General features: G+C 40.8%; 1 pseudogene; it reads left to right on the top strand.

The window, feature by feature from the left end:
* Nucleotides 1–10,878, top strand: part of LOC140507884 (large ribosomal subunit protein uL2-like) — a 165,662-nt pseudogene extending 154,784 nt beyond the window's left edge.
* Nucleotides 10,879–16,598: the final 5,720 nt, after the last annotated feature.

The following is a 16,598-nucleotide window of genomic DNA, read 5'->3' as shown; positions in this document are numbered from 1 at the left end:
TGTATTGTATCAAGTAGGAGATTTGGGAAGACCCTGTTTCAAATCTCTGCCTCTAAGGCTTGGTAGCTGTATGAACATAAAGAAGATTGTTTTCAGTTCTCTGAGGCTCAGTTTTCTCATCCATAAAATGGGGATGGACTAGACCACCTCTGTGATTCCTTTTAGCTCTAGATGTATGATCCTATGAGATGAGAGATAATCACAGAGATCTGAGATCTCATTAATTTATAGAACTTTACAGCTGGAAAGGAACTTAAGGATCATCCAATCCTCATTTAACAGGAGAGGAAATTTAGGTTCAGGATGATGACTTGCCCCAAGGACATATAGCTAATTTGTGACAGTCATGCCAGTCTGGACTCAATGAGAGAATTAGACTAGAGGTGTGAAAGTGAGTTGTACAAGGTCAGGTCACACATCTCCTTAATGGCAGAGCTAGACTAAAATTCAGGCCTCAGAGAAGAACTCCTAGACTTTAACTATATACGCACTGTGGGCAAAAAGGAGACCTGAGGAAGGCTCAGAACTTTTATTTTGGTAGGCTAAATTCCAGGACTTTAGATAACATTATCTGGCTTCCCACCTTCAAGTGACATTTCCAGCTCAGAAATATAACGTGAGAATAAATTCAACTTTTCTGATAAGGTCTTTCTTTCTTTCTTTCTTTCTTTCTTTCTTTCTTTCTTTCTTTCTTTCTTTCTTTCTTTCTTTCTTTCTCTCTTTCTCTCTTTCTCTCTCTCTCTCTTCATCTCCAGTCACTGTAGCTTTGCTCGTCCACATTCTAACTGATATGGCAGATTGCCAAACATATCTCAGACAAATATCTGAATTGTTTGTGGTGCGATTGGGACTTCCTGTCTTCCAATTTAGTTTTCGTCTTGCTTTTTACTGTCTGGGTCATTTGAAATTACATCTGGAGCTTCCTGTTTTGTAAACCACTGACACCAATCATCCGACTTTAGAAACCAGAAGGGTCAAGTTCTGCCCCAAAATTGAAGGCTTTAGTCACTTGTTTTGTTAGAATAAATTAGATTTGCGTAGAAAGCTGTCAGGTGCCTCGCTGATTTTCTCAGAAGCAGACACTTCCCTATTTACAAGTTTTTGTTTTTTGACCCATTGTGGTTCACTCTATCTTCTTTGGAAGGGAGAAAAACTAAAACCCAAATGAGGCAAGGACAACAGTCCCTGAACTGAAATGCTCCATTTCAAATGGGGGTCCCATTCCTTCCACTAGGATGCTTTGTACATCAAAGTCTTTGTTCCATGAGTCAAAGCTAACCCCTATGTCCTTTCAGTCTTTTTCTGGCTCACTGCTCTCCCTTTCTATCTCTTGGAAGTGGTCTGTTCTAGTGAAAACAATCCATGATTTGTATAGCTTGATTAGTATTATGTGACCTTTCCTGAGGGTCAGCATGAAAGGTAGCTCTTTACTGATTTATTCAGTCCTTCAAAGGAAGAGGAAAGTTGCAACCATAAAACCTGACCTCCATTTCACTTTCTTCTCTAAAGGCCAGGCAGGTAGAAAATGAAACCTCAAGGTATGTAAGTTTATGGTCAGGAAGCTGTGGTGTAATGGATAGCTGACTGGACTTGAAGTCAAGAGGACCCAGGTTTGGGTCCTGTCACAGGGACTTGGGATCATAGGTCTAGAACTGAAAGGAAACTCAGAAGCCATTTCCATCTAGTCTGATGCCATCATTTTACAGAAGAGGAAACTGAGTCCTAGGGACTTACTTACCCAAGTAAGCAGTGACAGAGATGGGATTTGAACCTTGATTTAAACTCTAAAATAGCTTTTTTTTCCCCCACATGCTTTCTCCCTTAGTAGCTGTATAATACTGGTCAAATCACTTACTTTGGATAATAACAACACCTACCTCATGGAGTTGTGAGAATCAAGTGAGATAATGCAAGCAAAGAATATTAAAACTTTAAAGTAGTAGACATGAGCTTTTATTACATTCATATTTTCATTTGTATAACTTCCCAGAGTTTTGGGGGTGGAGATGTTCATTCCTGGCCCATGCCTGATTTATATTGTAGAGTTATCCTGAGAATTTTAAAAAATAATCTTTTAGTTATGCAAATTACATGCAAAAATAATTTGTAACATTCTTTTTTTTTAAAATTGAGTTTCAAATTCTCTCCCTTCCTCCTCTCCCCCCTCTCTAAGATAGGAGGCAATTAGATATAGGTTATACATGAACAATCAGAACATTTATTTTCTATAAGGCATAGGTATGGAGTAAGAGAATGTTTCTAAGAGAATGAAAAAAAAACCAGACTTAAAAGCTTGAAAACTTCTGGGGGAAAACATAAAACCATCCAAATAAGCACTCTAGATCTGGCCCACCATTCCTTCTACATATGAAATCCTTGCTGAATGTGGGATGGGATTGAAAATGAAAATTAAGAACAATTGGAGAATCACTTATGGGCATGTTTAGTTGGCATCTCCTCTGGCCTCAGCCAGACATCACAAAGTCACCACTCCCATAGGGAAGGAAAAAATCCAATCTTTTCTGTTTCCCAGGGACTTGGGCTGTTACTGGAACAAGGCCATGTCTGGCTGAAACTAGGCAGAGAAAAAATTTTCTCTTACTCTACCTTCATGATAGGCTGCGTGGAACTTTGTGGATGTGGAAAAAAATGTTGGCCTTCTTCCCTTGTGTTGGCTGAAATAAACTGTAAAACCTCCTATGTCATTGGATACTGCAAGTTAAACTTGTTTCTTTATCTGGGCTGAGGAGAGAGTGGTGAGGGGGAGGCTGATGTTACACATACACATTCACACAATTTACATAAACATATATGCACATACATATACATATACATACAGTGCATGCATACCTCCACATACGTATGTGTATACTTTATTTCATCTCTAATCAATGACCATCTCAGCCCAACAACTGACTGGGCAAGATGGCCACTGAGGTCTCTTTTGACTCTCAAATTTGGTGATTCTTTAATTCAATATTTATTAAATGCTACTGAGTGACTATGGGCAAGTCTCAATCTCTGAGTGCTCCAGGTTATTCTCAAAGACTATGAATTACTAAAGGTAAGATGGACAGTCTCTGCACCAGCAGTTTGGACCTCTCCTCTCTCTCCCCCTCCTTGTGAATAACTAGGCTTGGCTGACAAAGTAATGCTGTCTTTGCCCTCAAGGAGGGATGCTTTTGACGAAGGGGATGTATACTTTGTGCACAGAAGACTAAAGATACAAAATATGCAAAGTAATTTAAAGAGGCCATAACAACGGTTTATTTTGTTATTGTTCAGATGTGTCCAACTCTTCTTGACCCCATTTTTCTTTTCTTTTTTCTTTTTTTGGCAAAGTAATTTGCTATTTCCTTCTCCATCTCATTTTATAGTTGAGGAAATTGAGGCAAACAGGGTAAAGTGACTTGCCCAGGGTCACACAGCTAGTATGTATCTGAGGCAGATTTTGCACTTAGGTCTTCCTGATTCCAGGTCTGGAGCTCTAACCACTACACTACCTAGCTGTCTGTGACAAGGAGAGGACTTGGGGAGAGGGATCAGGAATTATCAAATTGCAGAATATAAATGCTGGAAGTGATTTTAGAGGACATTTAGTATAATCTTCTGGTTTTATAGATGATGAAATGGTTTGCTCAAGGCCCTGTAGTTAGTAAAGGCAGAGGCTAAGTTTGAGAGAAAGCAGCCATGCTGTGTCCTTCCACTATAGCACATACATACCATGCACCCTCCAAGCTCTCTCATTCTGGAAGATTTCTTTTTAATGTACAGGAAAATTTTCTCTGATTCTCTCTCCCCTCCCCCAAGGTCTCTATCTTTCCCGTCACCCCAGCCCACTATCTCTTGCACTGTGTCTCTCTCTCTGTCTGTCTTTCCTCTCTCTGTCTGTCTCTGTCTCCGTCTCTCTCTTCTCCTCTCCCTCCCTCCTTTCTCTCTGTCTCTGTCCATCTCTCCTCTACATATCTATTTCTTCTCTCTCCTCCCCTTCTCTCTTTGTCTCTGTCCTCTCATTCCCTCTCTTCCTTCCTTCTTTCCTTCCTTTCTTCCTTCTCCTCTCTTTCCCTATCTTCTCCTCTGATGCTGTCCCTCTGTCTCCATCTCCCTTTCCTCCCTCCTGTCTCCACCTGCCTCTCTGCCTATCTCTTAAACACTATCTTGGGGGTAATCAGCACTTGGATTTTCTGTCAACTCTCATTCTTAGTGGTTGTCTCAGTATTCTCATGGTAATGTGATATGACTATGAATTACGAAGCATCACAATCTTAGAAGAATCAAAATTACAAGTAGTGGAAAGATGCAAGTGATTGCAAGTTGGTTGCATCATGTTACTAGCAATGACTTGTATGAGAAGTGGCATAAAAGACATTATGGAGGACATATTTGTGAATATGTTTATATATGTAGAAATAGTGTATACATTCTATCTGTCTGTCTATCTGTCTGTCTTTCTGTCTGTTTATGAAGGAGAGTCTAAAACAATGAATTTTAGGAACTTTTTCAAATAACTATTTCACAACATGAACAAAAATGTTACCAACTTTATATTGCATCAGCTGTGAATCCTATCTGAGAGACAGTGTGGTGTAATGAATAGAGTACAAGACTTGGAGTTAGGGTGACTTGGGTTCAAATCCCTCTTTTAATACATAACTGTGTGCTCTGAGCTTCAGGCCAGACCCTAAGACACACCCATGAAGTCATAGATGGACTGGAGATTGTACTGACATCATTGTGACTGGGATGATGTAACGTGGGTGTAATGAACACCCAAAGAGTTCAATATCAGATTTGTACCCGTGTGATAGAGACTTATGTGGTGGGGCAATAAAAGGGAGAGGGGAAATGCCCTGTGTCTTGAGAAGCCTTGATTGAGGAAGTGGCATAGTTTAGTGGAGTGCTAAATTTGGAATCCTAGGAACCTGTGTGACCTTGGGTAAAATACTTAACATCCCTGGACTTCATTTTCCTCATCTGTAAAATGAGGGGGCTGAACCAGGAGGACTTCTGAGTTTCCTTCCAGTTCTAGACCTACAATACCTTTATGCCATATATTTAAAAATAGCAGTGAAAGAATATCATAACATAAATGATAATGTCTATGGGATAATAATTCATCTGACTGGTTTCCTCCTTTGTACCTACTAGGCTAATGGAATTAGATGAGCCTAATACTTTTTCTTTCTTTTCAACGAATAATAAAGAAACACTAAAAATCAAACGCCTTTCAAGAGTCCACCCAGTGAAAGACAGCATGGACCATTATTACAAAACAGTAGCTTGCATTTCTGTGGTACTTTAATGGTTCCAACGCACTTTGATAATGTTCACGACCACCATATGAGGGGGGTAGGAACGTTGGAAAACTGAAATAGAGAAATGAACTATCAATCTGTGGTGACAATGAACTTTCAAGGTTTATTTTTGGTTGATCAAATGAAATAGCATATTCAAGACATTTTGCCAAGTTTGAATCACTATGTCAATGTGAGCTATCATCATCGTCATCATCACCATTATCATCGTCATCATCATCATCATTATCATTACCATCCTCAGTAATTAACAAAAACAACTTGAAACCCAGGATGAAAAAAAATTAGCCAGCTGTAATAATAACGGTAGACAAGAAACTTGCTTGAAAAAAGTTAAATTTAAGACTGCAAATAAGAAATTGTGACTGTGTCCAAATGCCCCAAATCTTCCGACTTAAGAGATACACAGCAACAGGAAGTTTACAAGTTGGTCTGAGTCAAGGTCCTCTTAAAATTGACCTCTAAAAGCAGGTAACCCAGCAGCCATTTTTTCTGTAGCCATTTTATGGGATTTCGTAAAATATCACATCCTTAAGTTCCCAAACTAAATCTTTGCCCAGGTCTTTACTATCTAGTAAGGAGTGTATGTTCAGCCCAGTTTGGCTGAATTCTGTCTGTTTGTCCTGTTCATCTTCTTTCTGGGAAAAATCACATGGTATGTAACTAATCTCTGGAAACCCTAACTTCCTTAAAATATTACCCATTGACTTGAAATTGTGGATATTTGTCTAGTCTGTACGAGTCAGTTCTTATAGTAGCCCTGTGTAGTCTTTTTTAGAAGAGCCTCCTTTCTTCTCCTTCTATAAAGGCTGTGACTCTCAATCATGTAGGACTCTGCCCCTCTTTATGCCCATCAGTCCTGCTCTGTCACTTGTTGGCTCAGGTACCACCCCCTCTGGTCATTCCCATTCTTACCAGGTCAGTGTATCTTTTCATTCACCTCCTTAAAATCATGATTAAACTTCCAGTTTCGTTAGATTACTATTAGCACATTAAAATCAATAAAGTGTTAGATACTTCTACCTTAAATTACTACATTCAAACACTTCCCTGCTTGAGCTTCCAGGGCAAACTATCCCTCAGGTTGGAGTCCATTTCCATTCTCTTCTGTCTTCCAAGTTGTGAGAGAGACAACTGGGATGTTTACTGGCTTAATAAGAACTCCCATGTTCGCACAGTGCAGGACCTGGAGATTGCAACAGTCAGTTATGCCAGTTAAATCATGAGCAGATGTGGGGTCCCTTTTTTGCTCTCACGGGGCAGAAGAGCGTGTGTTGGTCACCTGAAGCTTCATGCTTGAAGCTATCATGTTCTCTTCTTGATCACACTTCCAATTCATGGTCTACTTGAGCCACCTGTCTACATAGTCTGTGCCAAGATCTGGCTCTTGTCTTTGCATCGTTGGGGGATAGTAGAGCAGAGAATTCCCCACCCTGGTGGTATAGGCCCTAGGAATAAGAAGAGATGTTCCCTAGTTTTGCCATGCCTCTGTCTTTTACCTTCAAGTTTTGCATGCACAGACTCCTTGGAAAGTCACTTTCATAACACACATACTGTCCCCCCTAAGTCTTCTGAGGGATGTAGTCCACAGAGACAGTCTTCTAAGGGACAGTGGTCCCTTACACAGCAAATATTTATTAAAAGCCTATTATATATGTTAAGCAGCACACCAGGTTCTGGAGATAGAAAGATAAAAACAAAATAGTCTCCACCATCAACATCAAGGGTTTCCATTTTAATGGTGTATGTGTGTGTGTGTGTGTGTGTGTGTGTGTGAAATAACACACTTAGATTTTAATAATGCAAAGTATATACAAAATAGCATGAAATAATTTCAAGAGGAAGAAAACAATGCATCCGGGAGTATCAGGAAAGGCCTTGTGTAGAATTTGGCACCTGGGTAGTATGTTAAAGGAACCTTGGGATTCTAAGAGACAACAGTGAGGAAGGAATGCATTCCAAAAGTGAGGGGCCTCCTATGTAAGAGAATAGGGAGTAGCTAGTTGAACTGAGACAATTCAATTCTGCTTATCCTATTCAATAGCTGTCAGTTATCCAGGCTTTAGTTTACAAAATGCTTTATGCCTGTTACCCCACTGGATCTTTGAAAAAATCTTGGGTGGTAGCTATGGCAAGTCTAATGACCACACACCACTGTTTATTAAATTATGTGACCCCTGTACTGGCAAGATGATCTTTGGGATTACAGGATGATAGATTTAGAGTTGTAAGTGCCTTTAGGGGCAATTTAGTCCAATGTTTAGAGACAAATGTCATCCAGAATGAGAAAGTGTGGGAGTTACACTCTCTCTCTCTCTACCAGTAGAATGAATACCCATATCGATGAGATCACAGATCATTAAAAGTATCAAGTGTCAACAGTTGGGATGTCTGCATACAGCAGTCACAGTGTCGGGGTTCATGGATATATTCATGCAAAGGAACAAAGAAGGGGCATGGTAATTATCACACAGTCCTAGCAGACAGCTGCTTTGGGAAGGAAGTTGATTCAGGCAAATTGTTGTGTCATCATTTGGTGCTTGAGAACAATCAACAGTTCAACAAGCAGTGAATAAGCCTTTCCTCTGCAAAAAACCCTGTGTTTAGGGCTTGAGATATAAAGACAATAACAAAATAACTCCTGCCCTCAAGAACCTTACAGTCATTCCAATTCTCCTCTGTTCTCTGACTTAAAGCTAATTTTCTGAGCTCCAACCCCCTACTTTGTACTCTTTCCCCCCTTATCTCCTATCTAGCCCATTGACTAGTCTTATGGAGGAATTTTGACTTGACACAGTGTGGCTTAGTTTCTGGTTGACTCTCAGAGCACAGTTTGGAGCACACCCCCTCTCCAGGAAGGATTTCCTCTCAAGATCAGTGATGTAATTAGTGATTTAGCTTTTAATCTGTGAGGCCTTGGTTTTCTTCTCCCACCCCGACCCCAAGGCAGAGATTCAACAATCAGGGCTTTATAAGTTATCTTCCTTCAGGTGGACCAATATCTGAACTTAAAACTATAAATCTGAAAACATTTTCACCTCATTGGCTACTTGTTCCTCAAGGCCAGCTGACTGTTAAACCCTTAGCTTTTGTGGATTCTTAGCCCTCTTTAACATGGAGTGCTAAATTTGGAGTTAGGAAGACCTGACTTTAAATTCGACTTCAAGCACTTAGTTAATAGCTGTGTGACTCTGAGTGAGGCCTTTTAACTCTCTGAGCTTTAATTTTCTCATCTGTAAAATGCTGACAAGGGCACCTACCTCACAAGGTTTATTGTGAAGACCAAATGAGATAACATGTAAAGTGTAAATTTATAAAGCATTTTACACACTTGTAAATATCAGCTAGGCTATTATCAATTGGTGGCCAGAAACATAATGTTAGAATAGGTTTGGTGTTCATGTAAAATCCCCAGCTCTCAACCATTCCCAGGTCCTTTCTGCTATGGTAATCTCACTGTGGTCCTGCTCTGATCACTCTGTCTGCCCTTTGGACTTCATGTTAGAAGAGGGGGTGGTTCAGACAGTGTGTCCCCAGACAGTTCTGACTTAATCTGTGGCCTGTGGATTCCAGTTTGACTTGATTCATCACGTCTTCATGCGCCTCCAAACAACCCAGTGGGGTCACCCCAACCACAGGAGGTTATGTCCCACATCCTGTACTAAGATCCCCTCGCCTCTTCCTGCACTCCAAGCAGAGGGTATTAATAAACCAGGTGATTCCCCAACCACTGTCTAATACCTTTGTCCTTTCCAACTGGGCCTCCTACCACTGGGCACACATGGAGATGCTGCTTATCAAAGCAGTGCCCTGACGTGTGAGTGGTTCTGAGAGGTTTGCTGATCAAGGGGGCATGTTCTCCTAGACCATGTTCTCCTTTATTATAAAGATAATAATAGCTCATATTTCTATGGCAAATTATATCTTACCAGTTTTTCTCAGAGTAACACTTTGAAGTAGGTAATGAAATTAATATTATGCCCATTTTAAAAGTATAACCCTTATGTCAGAGACTACCCATGGCATGAAGGCTCAGAGACCCTTTGGAATATTTTCCTACCTTCTTCGTCAGCAGCTCTCCCTGAGTAAACCTAGACTGATGCTCTACACTGAGACCAACTACCCATTTGCAAGTATGTAATTCATAATATTATAGAATAAAATGTCTTTAAAAGGAGAAAAACAATACACAAGTCTTAAAATAATGGGTTAGTCCTAAAGAAATAGATAATTCTCTGGAGAGGACAAGCAAGGGCTGTTTTGTTGGAGACCCCCTCCTTAACAAGTCCTACGTTAGTCAGCTGCTCCTTCCAATCAGAGAGGGGTTGCAAGGCAGATGACATCAGTATTCAGCAAGCATTTATGATGCATCTGAGCCAGGCGTTGTTCTAAGCACTGGTGCACAAAGACAAAAAGTAAACTAGCCTTGTCCTCAAGGAGCTTAGTGGAAAGAGGCATGTACCTGTATATCTATATCTATGTATGTATGTATATATGTATGTATATACAAAATATCTACAAAGTAGGAATAAAGTAGGAAAGCACAGGGAACCGGGGCAAGCAGGGGTTGGTGCCAGAAAGGCCTGCTGAACAAGGGGGTGCTGGAGCTGCATCTCGAAGGAAACCAGGGAATCCAAAAAGTAGAGAAGAGAAAGGAAAGTATTCCAGGAATAGTAGCTGGCTCATGGAGACTGGGGATAGAGGAACAGTAAGGAACCCATTGAGTGTAGGTAGTTAATGTTCAAGAAGACAAAAAAGAGCTCTTTCTAGCAAGCCCAAAGCCAGACCACGAGAAATGGGTCGAGTGATCTGCGGTCATAGGAAGGGTGTGGGCTTCGGCTAAGCTCCAGGCTATCAGCTTCGCTGAGAGGCATGGCTACATTAAGGGCATCATAAAGGGCATAATCCATGATGTAGGCTGAGGGGCTCCTCTTGCAAAAGAAGCTTTCCGGCATCCTTATCGATTAAAAAGGGCACAGAGTTGTTCATTGCTGCTGAAGGCATCCATACCTGCCAGTTTGTGTACTGTGGTAAGAACGCTCAGCTCGACATTGGCAATGTCCTCCCGGTTGGCACTATAACTGAAGGGACCATAGTGTGCTGTCTTGAAGAAAAGCCTGGGGTCCGGGGTAAGCTTGCCTGTGCATCTGCTTCCCATAACCCTGAAACCAAGAAACCATGGGTGAAATTACCTTCAGGCTCTAAGAAAGTGATCTCCTCTGCAAACAGAGCTGTGGTTGGTGTTGCTGGAGGAGGTCCTATTGATGAACCTGTCCTTAAGGCAGGTCGTGCCTACCACAAATACAAGGCCAAGAGAAACTGCTGGCTTCGTGTCCAGGGTGTGGCCATGAATCTCGTGGAACATCCCTTTGGAGGAGGTAATCACTAGCATCTTGGAAAACCATCAACCATTCCAAGAGATGCCCCAGCTGAAGGAAAGGTCTGTCTTATCGCTGCCCAGCGTGCTGGTCGACTCTGGGGTACCAAGACTGTACAGGAGAAGGAGAACTAAAGTACAGAAACCCGACAATAAAAATTATTTTGGAAATTGTAAAAAAAAAAAAAAAAAGACAACAAAGACTGGAAAAGGCCAGACCACAAAGGGCTTTAAATGCCAAACTGAGGAGTTTATATATGATTCTAGAGGTAATAACATGGCAGCCAGGCGGTGCACTGAATAGAGGGCTGGGCTTGGAGTCAGGAAGATGCACCCTCAGATACTTATTAACTGTATGACCCTGGGTATGCCACTTAACCTGTTTGCCTCAGTTCCTCATCTGTAAAATGAGTTGGAGAAGGAAAACGCAAACTAGTTTAGTGTCTTTGCCAAGAAAACTCTAAAAGGGATCAACAAAGTGAGACATGACTGAAATTACTGAACAACAGCAAAAAGAGGTAATAATGGGAAACCACTGGAAATTATTGAATAGGCAGGTTACATGGTCAGACCTACACTATAGGACAATCAGTTCGTTGCTGTGTGGAGGATGGGTTAAAGTAGGTGAAGGCTTGAGGAAGGGAGAAGAATTAGGAGACCCTTGCAATAACTAGAAATGACGATGGTTCAAACTAATTTGGTTACTTTGTGGGGAGAAGGGGACTTTAATGATAGATGTGGTGCAGATAGAAAGGACAGGATTTGGGAAGTGAGCTACTACTGGCTTTAAGGAGATTGGTGACAATACTGGCGACTTGGAGATTGGTGACAATACCCCCTGGGTGCTATGCATCTCCTTCTAAGGGTTCTAGGCTCAGAGGAGATACATGAGCATATCCCCTGAGTACCATGCATCTCTTTCCAAGTGATGGACTTCTCTCTATTTACCCCACCCTAAAATATACAAAAATGTATATTGTTCACCAGGTACATTTTCCATGCTCTGAACATTGTCCTACTTTTTCTTGGATGCATGTGTGTGTTTCTGTAACATGTTTCATATGTGTGAGGAGGAGATGATTAAAAAGTATTCTTTAATTTTTTAGTGAATTAGTTTTGAGTAGTTGGGATGGGCCTTCTTTCCTTCTGCATATGACAGACTTTGGAGTGGGGAGAAAAGGGAGGAAGGAAATAGGAAACAGGAAGTCTAGAACCCTGAAGAGAACCCAAACTTAGTAATAACAAGGGTAGACTGAGTACTTCAGCAAGACATTATTATGTACTGAGTATCATGCACTTTTGGGTGCTGTGAGGGAAAAAGAGGCAGTGTAATATGTGACTTTTGTCTCAGAGGAACTCCAGAGCTATTTATGGAGTCAACATTAGCATGAAAAAAAAATTAGGGCATGATTAAGCATTAAACTGTGTTCTGTAAACTGATCGAGAGGCAGCGTGGGTGACCAGAAAGAGCTCCAGTGTCTGCAGTCATAGGAATTCTGTTGTAGTCTGACATTCTGATACTTACTACTCATGTGACCTCAGGCAAGGCATTTAACTTTCCTGAGCCTCAGTTTCCCCATCTGTAAAATGGGGGAGGGGATTTGGACTAGACAGCCTTGAAAGTCTCTTCCAGTTCAAGCTGATTCAGAGGTCTCAAGCTCAAGTGGTATGTTTGAGTTTATGTCAATAATCTGTTGCACTTCCTTAATATATTTCTCTTTATAACCATATGACATAACTAAAACTGGGCCTTTGATACTCCTTGATGTTTTTTCCACTCAACCTTTATTGACTCATCACATTGTGGTATGTCATTAGATTGCTAAGCTAGGAGTCAGAGAGACCTGGGTTTGAATTCTGTCTCATACTCTTATTAACAATGGAACTTAAGGGGAAGTCATTTAACCTTTGGATACCGCAGTTTCCTTATCTGTAAAACAGGGGTCGTAATAGCAGCAACTTCATAAGACTGTCCTGAGAATTGACAAGTTCTTTGTAAACCTTTAATGCCATATGTCAATTACTATTATAGGTTCACTTCCCACAGCAGCTGTTCTCATCCTTCCCTTATCTCTTCTCATCGCCAACACTACCATACCCCTCCATATTTATAGCAGATGGCCTGGCCTTCCTTCGCTAAGAAGGTTCAGACCATTTGGGCATTCTCTCAACATTCTTTTTTCATTCCTCAAAATTTTTCTGCATCTGTGCCCTTTATAACAGGCAGAGGGTATTGCCAGGGGTGTGTGCTGGAGCTAGCTCAAACCCAGTAGATTGTTAAATTTTTCTTAATTTCTCAGTGTGAGCAACCATTCCTTGGAAATCAGCAAAAACCAGAGATCAGGCCTTGATTTATTGTCTGGTTGTTTGTCTAAACTTAAAAAAGTGATGGAGAAAATGTCTATGATGCAGATTTAACTTCCAAATGAAGCAGTTAGGTGGTACAGTGGATAGAGTGCTGGCCTTGGAGTCAGGATGACTCATCTTCCTGAGTTCAAATCTGGTCTCAGACACTTACAAGCTGTGTGACCCTGAGCAAGTCACTTAACCCTATTGGCATCAGTTCCTCCTCTATAAAATGAACTGGAGAAGGAAATGGCAAAGCACTCTAATATCTTTGCCAAGAAAATCCCAAGAGGGGGTCACAAAGAGTCAGATACAACTGTTGCATTCATTCTTTGTTGCTGAAGAAGACTTTGCCATCAGAGAAATGATGACATGACTTGCATTTGACTTTGTTTTGGGTGAGGGAGGGCTGTGCAGGTCACCAGTCTTACTTCTCCTCCAGAGCCATCTGAATCTAACAACCTGAGAGTCCTCAGGATGACTGGACCTGACAAAATGAACAACGAAAAAAATTTTCAAAGTGGATTGTGTACTTTCCCCTCCTTCTCCCCCCACCCCCCCAACCCTTCCAGGCTGTTTGGTAAACATTTATTAGCGAAGCTCTGGGTATACACTGAATCAGTAGAACTGGAGTCAGAAGACCTGAGTCCCAATCCTAGTTCTGTTGCTTACAACCAGTATCTTCTCGGGTCGTTTAATCTCTCTGGGAGTGCTTGCTCACATGTAAAATGAGCATGTTGGACTTGATCTTAAGGCCTCTGCCAGCTCTAAATCCTATCCTATTAATAGTAAGTACTCGTCTCTGGTCAGAGAAGTTTTGGTTTAGTCATTCTAGTTGTGTCCAACTCTTTGTAACACCATTTGGATTTTTTTGGGGGAGAAAGCTACTGGAGTGGTTGGCCATTTTCTTCTCCACCTCATTTTACTAATGAGGAAACTGGGGTAAACAGGGTTAAGTGACTTGCCCAGGGTCACACAGCTAGTAAGTATTTGAGGCTTGATTTGAACTCAGGGAGACGTCTTCCTGACTCTAGGCCTCTTACTCTATCCACTGTACCTCTTAGCTTCTTAATTGTTTTTTTCTGACTAAGGCCCTACCTGTCCTTTTGATCTTCTTTCCCTTCTGGTTTCTCACAGGGCTGGAGAACCTGCAGTCTCGAGGCCACATGTGGCCCTCTAAGTCCCCAGGTGCAGCCCTTTGATTGAATCCAAACTTCACAAAACATTCTGTTTGGATTGAGTCAAAGGGCCACGCTTGAGGACCTAGAGGGCCACATGCGGCCTCGAGGCTTCGGGTTCCCCATCCCTTCTAGGACCCTTTTCTGGTAGCCATCCTATTCCATTCATGAACTTTCAAACTTTCCTTCACTGTTGGATCCTTTCAATTGGCCTATAAATACACACAAGTTGCCCCAGTAGTAAAAAGAAAAAAGAAAAAACCCCCAAAACAACAAACTCTTGATCCTTCTACCCCGTCCAGCTACCATCCCATCTCTCTTCTCCATTTCACTGTTACACTTCCTTTTTTAAATTTAATTTTAATGTTTCAACATTGAATTTTTTCTCAATTACATGTAAACAAAAATTTTAACATTTTTTTCAAATTTTTGAGTTTCATATTCTCTCCCTCCCTTCTTTTCCTTCCCACTTCTTGAGAAGTCATGCAATTTGATATAGATTATACATATGAAGTCATGCAAAACATTTCCGTATTAGCTATGTTGCAAAAGAAAACACAGACCCAAAACCCCCAGAATAATAAATAAAGTTTAAAAAAAGATTGCTTCAGTCTGCATTCACACTCCATCAGTTCTTTCTCTGGAGGTAGATAGCATTTTTCATCATGAGTCCTTCAGAATTGTTTTGCATCATTGTATGCTGAGAATAACTGTCATTCACAGTTGATTGTGGTATAATGTTGTTACTGTACGCAGTGTTCTCCTGATTTTTCTCATTTCACTGTGCATCAGTTCGTATAAGTCTTTCCAGGTTTTTCTGAAAGCATCCTGCTGTCATTTCTCAAACTTCTATACTTCTTGAAAATGTTGTCTAAACCTAAGACCTCTACCGACTGTCTCCTCATTCTCTTTCAATTGAGTTTCCTGCTGAAAGCTCTTTGAGGACAGGATTTGTGTCATATAAATTTTGTGCCTCCCCAGGTCCTAGCAAAGTCCTTTGCACACAGACTTCTGTTTTTCAGAAGGACTTGGTAATTCCAGTTGCATTTGGAATAAAGGGACAAAAGGATATATGATATAATTTGGAATTTTGTATATATATATATGTATATATATATATACACACATACATACATATGTGAGTGTGTGTGTGTGTGTGTGTGTGTGTGTAACTAACAAGTGTTAGATATGGAATTTGAACTGCAGTCTCCTGACTTCAGGTCACCATTCATTGTATTATACCACAATGGAGATTATCTATCTATCTATCTATCTATCTATCTATCTATCTATCTATCTATCTATCTATCTATCTCCAGTGTGGTATCTTAGACACACACACATATATTCAGTGTAGTATTTTACATATTATATATATATATAATATATACACAGATATATACATATACATATATATGTAAATGAGATGGAGGTATTGACTATGTGCAGTGTTTACTTGAACAGACACATTTCCACCTCTAACTACTATTGGCTCTTTTATAAGTTTCCTTATTAATATTCTCTTTGGGTTTAAAGAAGTCTAGGGTGTGAGTATTTCAGAGATTAATGAATACTGCAGAAATTCTTTTTCTAATCAGCTGGTCTTCCATATCAGTCTGAATTGAGGAAATCTCTCCCTTTTGGATTATCTTCCCTTTCTCTCAGTTTCAAATGAAGCTCTTAGACTTGGACACAAAGGACCATATTCTTTAAAAGTAATTTCAAATAGCATAGGAATGGAAACAATTATTTAAAGGAACAAGCAGTTTGTGCAGGTTCTTGCAGGTTCTGATCCAGTTGGTGAGATCTTTTGACTGCTACTCTTTCCCCTCTAGTCAGCAGAGAAGAAAGAAGTGAAGTAGTCAGATATGATCAGACAGTTTAAGGGGAGTTGAGTTTTTCCCTAAGTAGACTTCTAGAGAAGCAGAGGGAAAGTAGGTGTTGTGATTGGTATGCCTACCCATCCAGTTGTGTGTCTCTCCTTCCATTTCTACATGCTCCATCACACCTTCAAGTCTCAGTTGTCTTTGCTTTTCCTATTTTCTGTCCCAGGAGCAACACCTAGTCACCCAGCTCCCTGCCCCTTTATCAGGAGAAGCAGAAAGGAACAGAGTGGCTCACAATCCTTTCTCTCTACCTTTCCACGTGGCTTTCCTGTATCTCTACTGAGTCACTTCTTGGAACATGTTTTCTCTGAAATCAAAAGCCTTGGAAACTTGAGGAACTGTGAGTAGTGGCATCCACCAAATCTCCATGTCAATGTTCCTGGAATGGTCATGGAGGGTAGAGGGGAGGAGGGATGAAGGGGGGAGTTATATTTCTCCATTTGACTCAAAATTTTGCCATCCTGGTGGGGCAGATACATGGAGAAAAAGAAAAGAA

Source organism: Notamacropus eugenii, chromosome 5 (assembly GCF_028372415.1).
Source record: "Notamacropus eugenii isolate mMacEug1 chromosome 5, mMacEug1.pri_v2, whole genome shotgun sequence".
Classification (NCBI taxonomy): domain Eukaryota; kingdom Metazoa; phylum Chordata; class Mammalia; order Diprotodontia; family Macropodidae; genus Notamacropus; species Notamacropus eugenii.
The sequence above is the reverse complement of the archived record's forward strand: the minus strand, read 5'-3'. Positions and strand labels throughout refer to the sequence as shown.